At 43.7% G+C, this 15,884-nt stretch overlaps 1 protein-coding gene across 2 annotated transcripts in view; it reads left to right on the forward strand.

Moving 5' to 3' along the window:
• Positions 1-1,677: 1,677 nt before the first annotated feature.
• EPS8 (EGFR pathway substrate 8, signaling adaptor) overlaps positions 1,678-15,884 on the forward strand; it is a 228,704-nt gene continuing 214,497 nt past the window's right edge. For both annotated transcript variants that reach the window (XM_075552027.1, XM_075552026.1), the window contains exon 1: positions 1,678-1,916. The gene's annotated coding sequence lies outside the window, so the exon portion shown is untranslated. The remainder of the gene's footprint in view (positions 1,917-15,884) is intronic.

The following is a 15,884-nucleotide window of genomic DNA, read 5'->3' on the forward strand; positions in this document are numbered from 1 at the left end:
AGCTGTTAGTATGCATGTTTCTTTATGCACCTGGACCTAAAGAAAACAATAATCCTCATAATTTGATTTGTAACAACATTATGATAAATGGAGAAAATATTGAAGTTGTCAGGAATTTCATTCTACTTAAATCTACAATTAATGTCCATGCAAGCACCAAAAAGAAAAGATTAGAAAAATCCCACATTCACTACCGTGAAGTTAAATCCAGCTCAGAGTAACCCTACAGGAGAGAGTAGCACTCCAGCTGTGGGTTCCCCAGACTGTCCATCTTTACAGGAGTAGAGTTTGGGGCTGTTGGTGGTTTCAAGCTGCTTACTCTGGCAGTTAGCAGCCTCACTCATAACCCTCTGTACCGTCAGGGCTCCTTGCCTATGGACACAACAGAGAAGAAATCAAATGGGGCATTGCATTGGATAAATTTGCTACAAAAGAACTCTTTAAAGTATTGCAAAGCAAAGATGTTCCTTTGAGGACTAAGGGTGCACCTGACGGAAGTCATGATGTTTTCAAATGCTGCCTAGGCACGTGAGAGCTGGACCAGGAACAAGGAAGACCGAGGAAGAACGGATGTCTGAATTACTCTGAGATCAAAGAATATGGACTATACCATGGTCTGCTAGAAGAACGAACACCTCTCTTAGAAGAAGTACAGCCAGAATGCTCCTAGAAGTCAGGACAGAGGGACTGTGTCTTAGGTCCTTTGGACATGTCATCAGGGTGGACCAGTCCCTGGAAAAGGACATCACTTGGTAGAGGGTCCGTGAAAAAGAAAGACCCTCAGGGAGATGGATTGATGAGTGCTCTCAGCAATGAACTTGCGATGATGGTGCCGGGTTGGGCATTGTTTCAGATATAAAGGCTTGTCTTCTGAGGCGCCTCTGTGCATAGGTTCCAACTCTCTCAGCCAGTAGTGAGACACTTAACTGTTTGTGCCACCCAAGAAAGGAAAACCCAGGTGGGAGCTCCGGAGAGAGGAGGAAAGCTGTCGCATGGTTGGGTGCAGGCAGACTTACTGCCAGAGGGATAAATGAAAACAAAACCCGAATCAGCCAGACCCAATTCCTACTCACAGCAACCCTGTAGGATAGATATCCCCCCACCCAGCCCGGGTTTCCAAGGCGGTAAATCTTTATGGAAGCCTATAGCCATATCTTTCTGGAGCAAGCAGCTGGTGGGGTCCAATTGCCAATCTCTGGATTAGCAGAGCGCTTAACCATTTCGCCACCTTGGCCCTGCCATGAACTATGCATCAAAATTGGATCCGAGACATCGTAGCCATAATCGTAACCGGAGAGCCCCTGCTGCCGGGGCATCCCCACTTACTTCCCCGGAGGCGAACCTTTCCACAAGATCTAAATCCAGCCTGCTAGTCCGTCCTGCTCGGGCACTTCTGCAAACCTGTTGCCGACTCTGGAACCTCAGTCTGACTTTGATGGTGGCCGTGATAACTTGGCGCGGCGGCGCCCCGCCCCCTTTCCCGCCCACCAGGTTCTGCAGCCCGTTTACCCGGAGCGCTGGGGTCGACCAGAAACTCCGCAGCTCGGTTGCCCGCAAGGCCCGGAGAGTGGAGTTCGTTCTGGGCCGCGCGGCGCGCGCTCGCTCCGTGCGAGGACACTGGGCATGCGCGGCGCGCGGCTGGCTCCGGCCGCGAGCGGACGAGCGGGCGGGCAGGTTCAGACTTCACAGGCAGCGGCGGGCGGGCGGGCGCACGGGGCTGTCTCGCCGCGCGCGAGGCCCGGGCTGTGCCAGCCGGGAGACCGCTTCTCGGCGCTGGACGCGGACGGCGGCTGTGCGGCTCGAGGAGGTTTGGGAGGGCGCGGTCTGGACCGGGGGGCTTTTCCTGGCCATCTTCTCCCTCGCCCGTGGACGCGGACCCTCCCGGGAAAGAGCCGCGGCCCCCGGGCGGATCCGAGGTAAGAGCCCCCTTGGGGACCCGCGCCCGCCGGGGATCCCTCGGCGCTTATTCTGGCCGAATTTTAAAAAGCCGCCTTTTGTGTCTTGCGTCCGGAGCCGTGTCTGGCGCCGCATCCGCCCCCATTCACTTCGATTGCTTTCAACTGGTGTTTGGAGCCAGGTGTGTCCCGGGCTCCGCCGCCGGGGCGCGCGACGGCGCCGCCGCCGGTGCCGGTGCCGGTGCGGGCGCCGCGGAGCTACGGCTGCACCGGGCCCGGCCGGCGAGCGCAGGAGACATCCACGGTGTCGCGGTCCTGTTTCCTAGTAACCCGAGCTTCCGCACATACACCTGCGATGGTCTGCTCGGTGGGGCGACGACCGAGTAGTCTCCCGGCTGCTTTTCTTAGAAGGCGTTTGGGGGAGCTCCTCTGCGCATCCTACCCTCCCACCCCCACCAGGACTGGGGTGGGCTGGGTGCCTCTTTCAGAGCAGCCTTTCGGGACAAGAGCTTTCCTTTGCGCAATGTCAGATAGCTCATTGCTTCTGAATAGTTGTCACCACAAATTTCGCTTGGCTTCCCTTTGGTAGTCCCATTTCCATCACCATTTTACTTTTGGGGGAGACGGCCTTTCTCGTTGGGGCGCCCCGCCGGAGCCTTTGGAATGGATGGTTTCACACCACCTCTGTAGACCGTGCGGTGTCTCCTGCGATGCCACCTTGTTCCTTGCCTTTCACGGGTTAACCAGAAGCAGAATCTTGGCACCGAGGGTTCAGTTCCTTTGCAGCGTTTCTGGAATCGTTCATTTCCTCTAGTACCGCTGGCATCTGCTTGGGGGCAGGACGCTCTGGTGTCGCGATTTGAAACCCACAGACATCCAGAGCGGCAGGTAATTAGAAGTTGCAATCCTCCCCTACAAATTGCCCTTCTATGGGCTGTATTGATGCTTTTTGAAAAGTTTCAGCGCCTACCTTGTACCATAGGGCTGAATAGGTAAGCTAGTATATGTCTTCGGAAAAGAGGTGGGGCGGGGGAGGGTGGGTTTAGTTTAGATATTTTATATCAGGTAACTAGTTGGGAGTTTGGGCTTTGCCATTTTTGAGAGAGGAGAATTAGGATTCTGGGAAGACATCTTACTATGAAAACAAGTAAGGAAACACATAAACAACAAAGTTACTATTGCTGTGCCTTTGCTTCCAATTTAAATTTCTCTTGAAAGGATACCATTCTTCTCCAGCGCTTCGGGTTTTGGAGTGTGCACTGGTAATTTAGGGAATGTGGTACTGAGCCCATGGAAACTCCAGTGTCACCCTCTTCCCCAGGTGGCAGATTCTCTCTGGGACTGGCGTGTTCTAGACCGACTGCTGGAGCGCTCAGGTTCTTGGTGCGGACATTTTTTGTCCCGGTGGCACACCTTTACTTAAGCTTTGAAAATTCAAGCATCTTTTATAGGCTCTACATACACGTTTGAATCAACTGTGTGAACACATGATACCGACTTTCTCAATAGCTTTCGTACAAAGTGAAGAGTCTTTTAAATAAATTCCACAAGTCATTCACTTACTTCACAGCCGAAAGACAGAAAAGGTGACAGGAGGAGAACATTTGCTTTACTCAGATTCTGAGATAAACCACCGTGCACACCATTCTGTACATTCGTTCTCTTTGTAATGTCCCCGCTTCTGTTGTCTTTGAATGCCATTATCTTTTATTTTTGGTGAGGAATACTGTTACTGAGATTGTATTTAGGGTGATTTTTTTTTAAAGATTGACTTTTTTCCATTTGCTCTTTATCAGTACACCCAATACCTGGTTTTGAACAGTTTGCTCAGTTTGATTAAATGTAAAGATTGCATCTTAAAAAATAGTTAGCTTTTTTCCTGCCTTCAAGCGTTCACTTTGTGTTGGTTCACTTACCAGCCCTCTTTTACCCCCTAGGCTCTAAGGCAGACTCTTGACTCTGTGCTGCCCTTCTCTTCCCCCCGAGACTTTTCAGATCCCGGTCCTTTGTCTTTCTTCACTCTGTGCAACACTACCTTTCACCCACTGCTTTTTAAACATCTCCCAACTTTCCTCTTTTCTTCAGTTGATTGTATTGAATTCTGCAGAAGCTCCCTGGACCCCTGCTTTGTATCAGAAAACTGTGTGTGTGTTAACATTAAAAACAAATGATCTCTTTATGTGTTTAAGGTTGGGGTGTTTTAGCATGTATTTGGTTTGTATACAATTTGAGTTAGCTCTTCTGAGTCATATTAAGCTTGTTTGGATCATCACAGAACAACACAAGTTAATGATAGGTTACAAGTTCTCATACATCTGCAATGGTATGTAAGGAGAGAGAGAGGAAACTTAAAGTACTCTGGCTATCGTACATCCCTTCTGAGAATTACAGCCTGAAATTGTTTGCAGCTGTTGGTGATTGAAAATATTTTCTTAAGGGGAATTCTGTTATGGAATAGTGGCAAACACTTTAAGTTGAATATATGCAAGGAAAGTGTGTTGTTCTTTGGTACTTTACGGCAACCTGTCTAGACACATTGCTTAGTATGATTTTTGATAGACTTTATTCTTTAAAACAATTTCCGATTTATAGAAAAATTGCTAAAGATAGTGGCGTTCCCATAAGCCATTACCCAGCCTCTTCTCATTCATGGTTTACATTAGTATTGTATACTTGCTAAAATTACTGAACCAGTACTAGTATATTATTATTAACTAAGAAGTCCTTGGGTGGTGTAAGCGGTTAACATTCTCACCAAAAGGTTGGTAATCGGAGCCCATCTAGAGATACCTGGGGAGAAGGCCTGGTGATCTACTTATGCAAAACCAGCCCGGGCACCCCATGGGGCACAGTTCTACATGAGGCCAGCCTGGGTCAGTATTGAATTGAGGGTAGTTGGCTTGGTTTTATCATTAACTAAAGCCCATTTATTTGAATTTTGTAATTTTATCTAATGCTTTTTTTCTCTTACAAGGTGCCATCCAAGTGCCCTTAATACCTTTAGATAGGTACCTTTGGTTATAACACTTTGTGAGACTTTGTTTGTTTTGTATGACCTTAAAGATTTCGAGAAGGATTGGTCAAGAATTTCATAAAATGTACCTCCTTGGGATTTCATGATTTGACTGGGGTATGGATATCTGGGAGGAGGATCCCAGAGATGCAGCGCTTTTTCATCACATCATATCAATGTATGATTAATGAGTGTTGGTGTTGATGCACATCAACCACTAGGCTGAGGTAGCGTTTGCCAGTCTCTCCACTCTTCTTGTTCTGTGCTCCCTTGAAGGAGATAACTCTTGGCAAACCACACTTAAAAGAGTAGAGAATTGTGCCCCATTCCTTGAGTGCAGAGGAGGCCTGGTGGCAGAATGGATTTGCCTTAGGCTTCTCATTGCAAGGTCTGCAATTTGAGAACACCACCTGTTCCTTGGGAGACAGATGAGGCTTTCTGCTCCTGTAAAGATTTATTGCCTCAGAAAACCAAAGGGCTAGTTCTACCCTCTCCTATAGTTTGCTCCGAGTCAGAATTGACTTGATGGCAGTGAGATGACTTTTCCTTGAGTCCAGAGTTATCCATTTAGAGTATTTGAAAATTTTCCACATGGGAAATTTGTCTCCATTTATTTTTGTTCTCAATAATTTATAATAGTATGGATGAGTGAGTATTTGCTGGTGTATATTTATAATTTGGGTTTATAATTCATTACTACTTTGTTTTGTAGTTCCAGCGTGAGCCACTGAGAGCTCTTGCCAGTAGCCTCACATCTCTTGATAAAATACCTCCATTCATGTGAGAGGTTTTTTTGGGGTGGTGGTGGTGTGGGGAGGACTTCCTTTTTTTCTAGCCTGACATGATGCTACTCAAACTCCAGAAATGCAAGGCTACTGCTGTTGACTCACTGGTGACTCACGGTGAGCCTCTAGGGTATAACTACAGAGGGGAACTGCCCCATGTGGTTTCCAAGGCTGACATTTTTATGGGCGCAGATTGCCACATCTTTTTCTCATCGTGGATTTGAGCCATGGACTTTTAGGTTAGCAGCCAAGTGCTTAACCACTGTGTCAGCAGTGCTGCTCACAGTGTGCCCCAGGCTCCCCGTGTCTATTTCCCGCCCCAGTCTTCCAGTCAGTCATTCCCAATAATCTGTTTCCTTTCCTTGGAGAATGGTATTAGAATCCAAGATTTAGGTGGTAGGTGTGCTTGTTGCTACTAGAGTCACTGGTTCTAGGCCTTCTCATGTGACACAAGAAACTATATGCATGCACGCTTAACTGGACCGTTGGACAACATCATGATAGATGCAAAACAAAAATTGGAGTTGTCAATTATTCTGTTTGGACCATCAGTCATTGCCCATGGATGTGGACGTCAAGAATTCAAATATATTTCAGCGGGAAAGTGTACTGCGAAAGACCTCTTCAAAGGTGCAAAGAGTAAAGATATCATTCTGATGACTAAGGTATAGATCTAGAACCAACTATGGGTAGCCTTATTGAAAAATGGGAATTCGAGACCCCTTCGTTATGCTCATGCATAACCTGTCCCGGATCAAGGTCGGTGGTGCAAACAGAACAAAAGAGTACTGCACGGCTTAAAATCAAGATAGATGTGTCATGGTAAGAGTCTCTGTATGCTGAGCAAATCCGCAGAGACACTGGATTATATGACGAAGAACGTAGCATCAGGTTTGGAAGAAGGCTTATTAACCACCCGTGATAAGCAAATAACACTCGACACAACATTGCTTGCTGAAAGTGAGGAGGCCTTGAAGCACTTGCTGATGAACATCAAGCATTGGAGCCTTCAGTCTGGGTCATGCATAGAAATGCACATCAAGCCAAACTCAATGTGAAGAACACCAAAATTCTCACAACTGAAGCAATAGGTAATAGCGTGATAAATGGAGAAAAGCTGGTGAAGTCCAGGAAATTGCCTTGCTTGGATCCACAATCAATGTTCGTTGAAGCATCAGTCAAGAGATCAAAAGAAGTGCTGAATTCAGGAAATCTGCACAAGACCTCTTTACAGTGCTGTAAAGCAAGGGGGTTACTTTGAAGACCCAAGCCCCAATATTTTCAGTTGCCTCACATGCATGTGAAATTTGGACATTGAATAAGGAAGACTGATGAAGAATCAATGTATTTGAATTGTGGTGCTGGAGAAGATTATTGAAAGTCCCATGGATTGCCAAAAGGACTAACTAGTCTGTCTTGGAAGAAGTATGGCCAGAGCCCTCTTTAGAAGCAATGACGGTGAGACTTTGTTTCATGTACTTTGGACATGCTGCCTAACGCGGCCAGCCTTTGGAGAAGGACATTACGTTTGGCAGCAAAAAAAGAGGAAGGCTGTCAACAAGGTAGAGTGACACAGTGGCTGTGTGGTAGTTACATAATTGGTTGTCAACTTGTGAAGGGGTGAGTTTAGCCTGTCAATCAGGTTGCAGCTTGATGAGCACATTTGGAGGCATGAGGGAGATAAATAACTCACCGGAGGCCAAATAGGCTCACTCCCTGCGAGATGTTTTTGACAACAAGACACATGGCATGCTGCTGATGCAGCCAAAGCTCTGGGGCTGGAGGGGCCTCAGGGAGACCCACACAAGCGCTGAGATGCTTCTACCACCACTGGATCCACACGATTTTCTACGCACTGGCCTGTGACCTTCCTGCATTTGGCATCATTGTATGTGTTTTGTGAGTCTGAAGAGGAATTTATAAATTGGTATCAGACATATGAGCTAATATCAGACATATGGACTTGATCTGGACTGGACTGGGACGTTTTCTCAATATTCAATTGCTCTTGTATATAAAGCTCTTTCTTATACACGTATGAGTGTCTATGAGTTTGTTTCTCTGGTCACCACACTAACACATGCTGCAACGATGGGGCTCCAGCACAGGAACAATTGTGAGGATGGTGCGTGACCGCGCCGTGTTTCCTTCTGTCCTGCACAGGGTGGTTGTGGTTTTGAACCAGCTTGATGGCACCTAGTAACAGTAGCAACAGCAACAATAAACAAGGTGTATTTGACTCAAACCTTTTTCCTTTTAATCACCTTGCCAGCATGTAAAAGCTGGATAACAAAAAAGAAAGAATAATTGAGGCGATTGGTGAAGAATCGTGAATATGCCATGGACTCCAGAAGAATAAGTACCTGGCTGCAGAGTGGGCTGAGTGTTGGGCAGCTGTCAGTTCAGTGGTTCAAAACCACCAGCCATACCTCGGGAGACTGCTGGCTTCTACAAAGATTTAAAGTCTTCGAACCCTAAGGAACAGTTGTGTCTTACATGAGTGCTGGGTGCTGGAATCAACTTGACTGCAATGGCTGTGTGTGTGCGGCAGAAGAGTGTAGAGACCATTCTTAGAAGACATACAACCAGGATGCACTTCAGAGGGAGGAAGGTGAGATTTCACCTTGCTTTATTTGGACCCAGCATCAGGGAAAACCAATCACTTGCAAAGGAGATTATGTTTGGTTAAGTAGGGGCATCAGTGAAATGAAGGACACCCTGGATGTGATGGAGACATACAAAGCCACAAGAATGAACCCAAATATACCAACTGGCAATCACAAATATGGCTTAGGACTGGGTCAGTTTCATTCTTTTAAACAAGGACATTCTAAGTCAGTGTTGAATCAAAGCAACTAACAATAACATGCTTGAGCATATAGACATTCCTAAAGATTTCTAGATGGAACGGTGTACATGTGTATGAAGCTAAACATGAGAATGCTTTTTTTGGTATGTATCCAAAATGGGTTTATTGGAATGGCTTCCCACTCATCTCGACTCAAGGTCTTTCAGTGCTGCATCCGTGTGAAGGAGCATCCTTCTGAAGGAGCTTTTTCTCCTGTAGGCTACTGTTTGTGCATGGCTGAAGACGGGGGTGATTTTATAGCAGCCTGGGCATTTGACATCCATGAAGTAGGAATTGGGGCTCGGCACCAGGCGCTTCTTCTTGTATTTTCTCTTCTCCTCTTCGGGAGAGGGGTGAAGGAGATCCTTTGCGGGAGGCATGATCTCCGAGCGGTCATCAGCGCCGGAAAGGAGGATGCATTTATAGTGATGTCTCTAATTCCAACTTATTACCATCTGGGTCATTCTAGACTCTTCCCCGTGCTTATCTGTAAATTCTCCAACAGTGAAAAACCTGCCCGAAACCATCTGCCATCCATTTACTTAATTGTTCAGTAAGCAGGGTGGGAATTATAGATCCACACCCCCAGTGGGAAGCAGGGTTGCTAATTAAGTAGAATACTTATGTGCACTTCATTTTGCTTTTCATTGTACACACTAATCTCCATTAGGTTAGCTTAGTATTTTTCCCCCCTCGTTCATTTTTGTGGGATTATTTCATCCATTTGTAATACAGTTAGGTTCTTTTGTCTCAGTTTATACTCTATTCTGGGTACCCTACATGATTAAAAAATATTGCATGCATCTAGATTTATTATTTTTGCTGTTAACTTCTATGGGTTTGACGGATGCAAAACAGGTCCCCTACACTATCAGACAGAATAGTTTGATCATACAAATAGTCCCATGTTTCACTTCTTCATTCCTGCTCTGCCCTGCTAGCAGCCACGGTTTTCTTGCTGTGTCCATTGTTTTGCCTTTTCTAAGTATTGCACAATCAAAATCTTACAGCTCTTGTGGACTGGCTCCTTTCACTCAGTGATGTGCTTTTCACACTCACCCAGGACTTTTTGTGGCTCTTGTCTATTCCTTTATTGGTTGCTTCTGTTTTTTGACAATTATGAATAAAGTTGCCATGAAAATTCTTGTGTAGTTTTAAAAAAAAATTTTGTCTGGACTCATTTGTGAAAACGCCTCTTTAAAGTGTTGAAGTTCAAAGATGTCACTTGGAGGACTAAGGTGCATTTGACCCAAGCTGTGAAATTTTCAGCTGCCTCATCTACATTGAAAGCAGGACAATGACCAAGGAAGACTGGAGAGGAGCGAATGCCTTTGAATGGAGGTGTTGCTGGAGAATGTTGGAAGTACTATGACCACAGTAGGCTCCATCTGCTTTGGAAGAAGGATAGTCAGAAAGAATGCTCCTTTGAAGTGAAGATGGCCAACTTTTCCTTAGGTACTTTGGAAGTGTGATCAGGAGAGACCTGTCCTTGGAGAGGAGAAGAATGTCATGTTTGGTGGAAGGTCAGCAAAAGAGGAAGGTGCCAAAAGAGATGGATTGACCGTGGCTGTGCTCCGGGGCTCTCAAGCCTAGCAACAGTGGTGAGAATGGGCAGGGCTGGGCCGATTCTCTGTGCTGTACATTTGTGCCATTATGAGTCAGAGCTGACACAATGGCATTAACAATAACACAGTAAAATTGTCTTTAGCTTTGTAAGAAACTGCTCGACTCTTGCCAAATTGGCTCCACCATTCTCCTTCTCCACCAGCAGTGAATAAAGATTTTACTTGTTCCACACACACCCTTGCCAGCCTTTGAGAACGTCATCTTTAATTTCCCTTTCCAATTTTAGTTTTTCTAATAGGTGTGTAGTAGCATCTCATTGTCATTTTCCTTGTAATTCCCTAATGACAGCTTTTGTGGAGCATCTTTTCATTGCTATTTACCATCTGGATATCTGTTGGTGAAGTCTTTTTAGACCTTATGCCGACGTTGCGATTGGTTTATTTGTTATTGTTGTAAGAATTTTTTGTATGTTTTGGACATAAGTCTTATTTATATGTTTTTTGCAAATATTTTCTCCAGTTATGTTTTCATCTTTTTAATCCCATACCGGTGTCTTTCTCAGGTCAAATGTTTCTAATGAAAAACAAACAAACAAAAACCAAATGATCACTTTCATGGATTGATTTGTATCAGTTTGTTGTGGTATCTGAAAATTCATTGTCAACCCAAGGTGTTCTCTGTGTGTTTTTTCTTCTAGATGTTTTATTGTTTTGTATTTTTTATTTATATTATCCCTTTTGAGATAGTTGTTATAAAAGGCATATGGCGTGTGTGTAGATTCAGGTTTTTTTTAATGTGGATATCCACTTGTTCTGGGACCAGGTGAATATATTTTCAAAGGCAAAATTAAGTTTAGAATTGAAAAGAAAATATTTTTATTATTTTTTCCCACTTGCTTGTCAAAATTGCTTCAAAGAGAGAATGGAAAACGTTTGGAAACTAAACTGCAATACTGCATAGGGGGTGCACTGAGATGAGCTCTTAGACACTGTGCAGTCCATTCCATCTTGGTCATGAACTCAAATTATTTGTGCAAAGTAGAATTATCATTATGGAGGGACATCTGTCAGTCCTTTTAGGTGTGGTGATAGGAAGCAAAGAGGATCTCAAATAAGAGATCCGCAGGGTGTATGGTTTAGAAGCCACAGATGAGGCAAGCACCATCTGGATTTTGCCTCTCTTACCAAAATTGACTTCAGTCAAGTGACTTTCTTTTGGTAAACTGTTTGGGTTATTTACATTGGAGTCACATGTGTTTAAGTTATGTAAAATTAGACCCATCAGCCTCCAAGGAGCATCTATCGAGTGAAACAACCATTATCATTTTATTAGATCTCTATCAGATTCCAGAGAGAGATCTGGTAATAATAATAATAGTTTCCCTTATTGAGAATAGCTCCATAGCAGATGATATATCTATTATTCCATTTAACCGTTATAAAAGGTTAACCATATGACCTTTAGAGTTGATTTTTTATCTTGATATTAACAAACCAAACGCATTGCATCAAGTCATTACCAGCTCATAATGACCGTATAGGGGTTCCCGGGCTGTACATTTTGGGGAGATTTTCTCGTCTCCCAGAGCGGCTGGTAGATTTGGATTGCCAACCTGTAGTGCCTAGTCCACTTGCCCACAGCACCACCAGGGCTCCTTGAACTTACAGCTAAGCTGAATTTACATCTGTAGACCACAGTGGGGAAAAGTGACAAGGGTTGGGGTGGGAACATTGATTTTTCTGACTCAAAAACCCATCCTTGTACCTTGTGCCTGTTCTGCTTCTCTCAAAGGACAGAGTGGAAGAATAGAGTGTCCTTGATTTTATTCTTTTCTGTAATGCCGTGCAGTACTTAAACGGCCACTGAGTTAAACAGGAATGGCTCAAAGGTTATATATTTGAGTTCCATGGAGATATTTTGGTTTGTTTGTTTGTTTTTTCCATGGTGATACTTTTAATTTTTTTTCTTTTGAATGATCTTTGCAGCATACATCTCACTTACTGGAAGTAAGTGGTGTGCAAACAAGGTTTTTTTTTTTTTTAATAAAAGCAATTCACTGCCATTGAGTTAACTCTGACTGATAGCAACCCTGCAGGACAGGGTAGAACTGCCCCTGTGGGTGTGTGAGACACACTTGTAACCCTTTATGGGAGTAGAAAAACCTCGTTTTTCTCCCATGGAGTGAGTCTGGTGGTTTGAACTGCTGACCTGTATGATTAGCAGCCCAAACACCATACCACCAAGGTTCCTGAGAACAGTTGTAAGGAATGAAATTCTTTTTTAAAAAATTGGATAGGATTAGTAATGATTACATTACCAGCTATTTATTCCTCTTCTTCACTGAGTTGTTTCTTGAAGGCAGAGAAGTGAATTTTGCTTATATTTAAATCCCGTGTAGCATTTAAACACATCACATATAACATACAGCCATGAAATATTTGTTGAACAAAATTAGCACTTAATACTATACTTTTTAGGATTGTCTTTGAGCTGTTAACCACAAGGTCAGCGGTTTGAAACCACCAGCTCTATGGGAGAAAGATGAGGCTTTTTATTCCCACAAAGAGTTACACTGTCAGAATCTCACAGGGGCAGGTCTACCCTGTGTTATCGTGTCACTATGAGTCGCAATTGACCCGGTGGCAGTGAGAGAGACTATACTTTTACAATACAAGGGCTTAGAAAGGTATCACCCTGTCATTCATCATTTAATGAGCATCTGTTCTGTGATGATCTGTTCTGTGCCACACACTGGGAATACAAAGAGGAGTTAGGCAGGATCGCCACTTCTTTCATTGGACGATTCAGAGAATAGAGACAGCCGGGCAACCATTTTCAGTGCAAGTGTGGCGCACAAGGAAGTACCTATTTAAAAAAGCAAACAATGGGCTTTGAAATAAGATGCTTATCTGTCCTCATTTTCTTATCAAGATACAGTACTGATATACATCATTCAACATCTGTTTGGGTGCTATCCAACCACATATACACACTTATTCCTGTCAGCTTTTTGTTTTTCCTTATTTATTTTGAAAAGGAAATCAGTTATATCATTTTCCCCTCATGGTTTCAAAGACTCCTAAACCAGACTCCTACAACACTGGACCATCACAGGTAGATGAAAGGCAGGGAGGCAGAGCATATGGCTCTGGGAGTTTCCCTGGGTTTTGTGCAGGGGCTGCGGGGCCTGGGCTGCTGCTGAGGCAGGTAGAACAGTTGGGTCTGGGAGCGCTCTGCTTCCTTCTTGCCTCTTTTTGCTGCCCTCTGGCTGCTACACTCTCAGCCCCTGCTGCCACCATCCCTTCCTTTAGCTGGCTCTAGTAACTTCTCCAGGAGTCCCTTAGGCTTAATATGATGCTTACACACTGTGGAAATCACACAACCTCCTGTGGAACGCATTGCGGACACTAAGCTACACATACTTGTACTTATATAGCATAGTTGGTAGGGGATTAAGGGGAAAGAAATATATATATATCTCCATATATTTAAAACCCTATGGAGTGCAGTTCTACTCTGAAATAAGGGATTGCCATTAATTGGAATCTGAATCTATTCTATCACAAATTGTGTGTGTGTGTGTATGTGTGTGTGTGTACAGTAAAAGGGAGACACTGTAGCTCAGGAAACACCGAGGAGGTAGGTGGTTGCTTTTTATAGGACGATTTTTTTTTTCAGTCAGGAATGCTAATAAGAGGTGGGATTCTGGGACATTCTACACAGAAAGATCAATATATATTTTACACGCCTAGAAAAGTTGGATGCATCTGTGTTTGGAGATTAAGATGGTGAGAAGACACTGAGTAACTCATTGAGGAACTGGAGTGGAAATTGTGTGTGACCTCGTCTGACTACACAAGGGATGAGAAGGAGACTCCAACTCCACATCTGCCCAAGGATGATTCCTAGGGAGCAGAAGTCGGGCATGCCTTCAACCTTCTCCCCCTGTATTCTCTTCTGATACCAGCCGTCTCTTCACCAACTTGTGAATCCAAGAAAAATGAATTCCTTGACAACGTCAATCTTTGTTGATCATGATGTCATTTATTGGTTCAGTTGTGAGGGTTTTGTTTTCTAGACCTTGACATGCATCCATACAGAGGTCTACCGTTTTCAGTCTTCACTGAGTGATTCAAGTCTTCTTGGTGTTCAGCAAGCATGGTATGTCGTGGCAGCATATCAGGCTGTCAGTGGGGTTTGTACCTTACTACAGACTGAGTAAGTATGGGGAAAGAAATAAATAACCCCGATGAACACCTTTCCTGATTGTAACCATTCAGCATTTCTTTGTTCTGTTCCAGAGGCTGCTACTTGGTCTATGAACAACTTCCACATGAGTATAATTGTTCTGGGATTCTCATTCTTCACAATATTATCCCTAGTTGATTATGATCCACGGAGTTGAAAGCCTTTCCACTTAGTAAAACACAAGGAAACATCTTTCTGGTATTCTCTGGATTCCTTCCATCTTGATTCTTTGATTCTTTGTGCGTCATTCAGTAGTTTGCCCATAGATCCTTCAGTAGTGTATTTTGAAGCTTGGATTCTTACGTCATTTTTCTCAGACTCAGAAATGATCATCATGTTCTCCCCTTGGGTTTGTAATAGGGAAGAATAAAGAAACCAGACCTGTGTAAGAATAGTTTAAATCACTTCTAATCACATGATTTTTTAAAATACTCTTTTTTTGTAGCGGATAAGATCTTTCAGTTCTGTGAAAATCATGTGATTATATGGGGCATAAGGAAGAAGAGTTGCTTGATCCTGTTATATCGTAAGGTCTAAAATTATCATTAACCTTAAATGTCAAAATGATTTTACAAAAATTGCTTTCAGTGTCTTTTCAGAAGTGATGAATTTCCCACTAACTTTTATTATAGATTAGTTTTTCCACTCAGTTTATAAAAACACTTTGGTTTCTAATGGCAGCTACTATAAATAATTGAACTTATTTATATCTTGGTAGTGCGATGATGAAGTGTTTGGCAGTGACCAGGAAGTCAGCTCTTCACATCCACTAGCCGTTCTGTGGAAGGCAGCTATGCCAGTCTGCTTCCATAGTGATTTACAACTTGTGAAGCCCTGCATGATGCTTCTACTCTGTCCTGTTCAGTCTCTGTGTTGCATCCAACTAGATGGCCTGATATCTATTTTGGTATGAAATATATTCCATTTCACTCTAGGATTGTTGATTTAGAAACCTCATCTTTAGCTTGAATTCTCTTTATTACTTATGTGTGGATCTGCATGATCAGATATTCCAGTGTACAGCCTATTTATTTTCCATACCCCTGAATCGGATGAGCAGGGTTGGATATTTTTTTTACATCTCAGGAGCCTCTTAGCTAAGAGAGAACATTCATTTTATTGGTAGTTCTTTTGTGTAGTTCTTCTGTGGGACCTTGATAGATTCTGAATAATTTAAAAGCAATGGAATCCTTTCTGTGGTAAATATCTAATCGTTGAGCCAAATCTTGTAGTGGTGTACACTATGTAAAAATGTAGCATTAATATGAGGGGAGGCAAACACTGGGGGCGTGCAATGGAGCAGATGGGGAAGCAGAGCAAAGAGATCCTGAGGGAGTATAAAGGATGGACTTTGGGGCCAGGACGTGGCACCCCACAAGTTTCATCTGGAAAACACTCTTAAAGGCCAACAAACAGACCTTGAACTACTAGCAATTTTTTGCTATCTTTTTTTTAACCTCGTAAATTTTGTATGTTAGTAGCTTTTTTGCCTATCAGCGTGTCGGTGTTGCTGCTGTCGAAGTCATGTT

This window comes from Tenrec ecaudatus, chromosome 6 (genome assembly GCF_050624435.1).
Source record: "Tenrec ecaudatus isolate mTenEca1 chromosome 6, mTenEca1.hap1, whole genome shotgun sequence".
NCBI classification, from domain to species: Eukaryota; Metazoa; Chordata; class Mammalia; order Afrosoricida; family Tenrecidae; genus Tenrec; species Tenrec ecaudatus.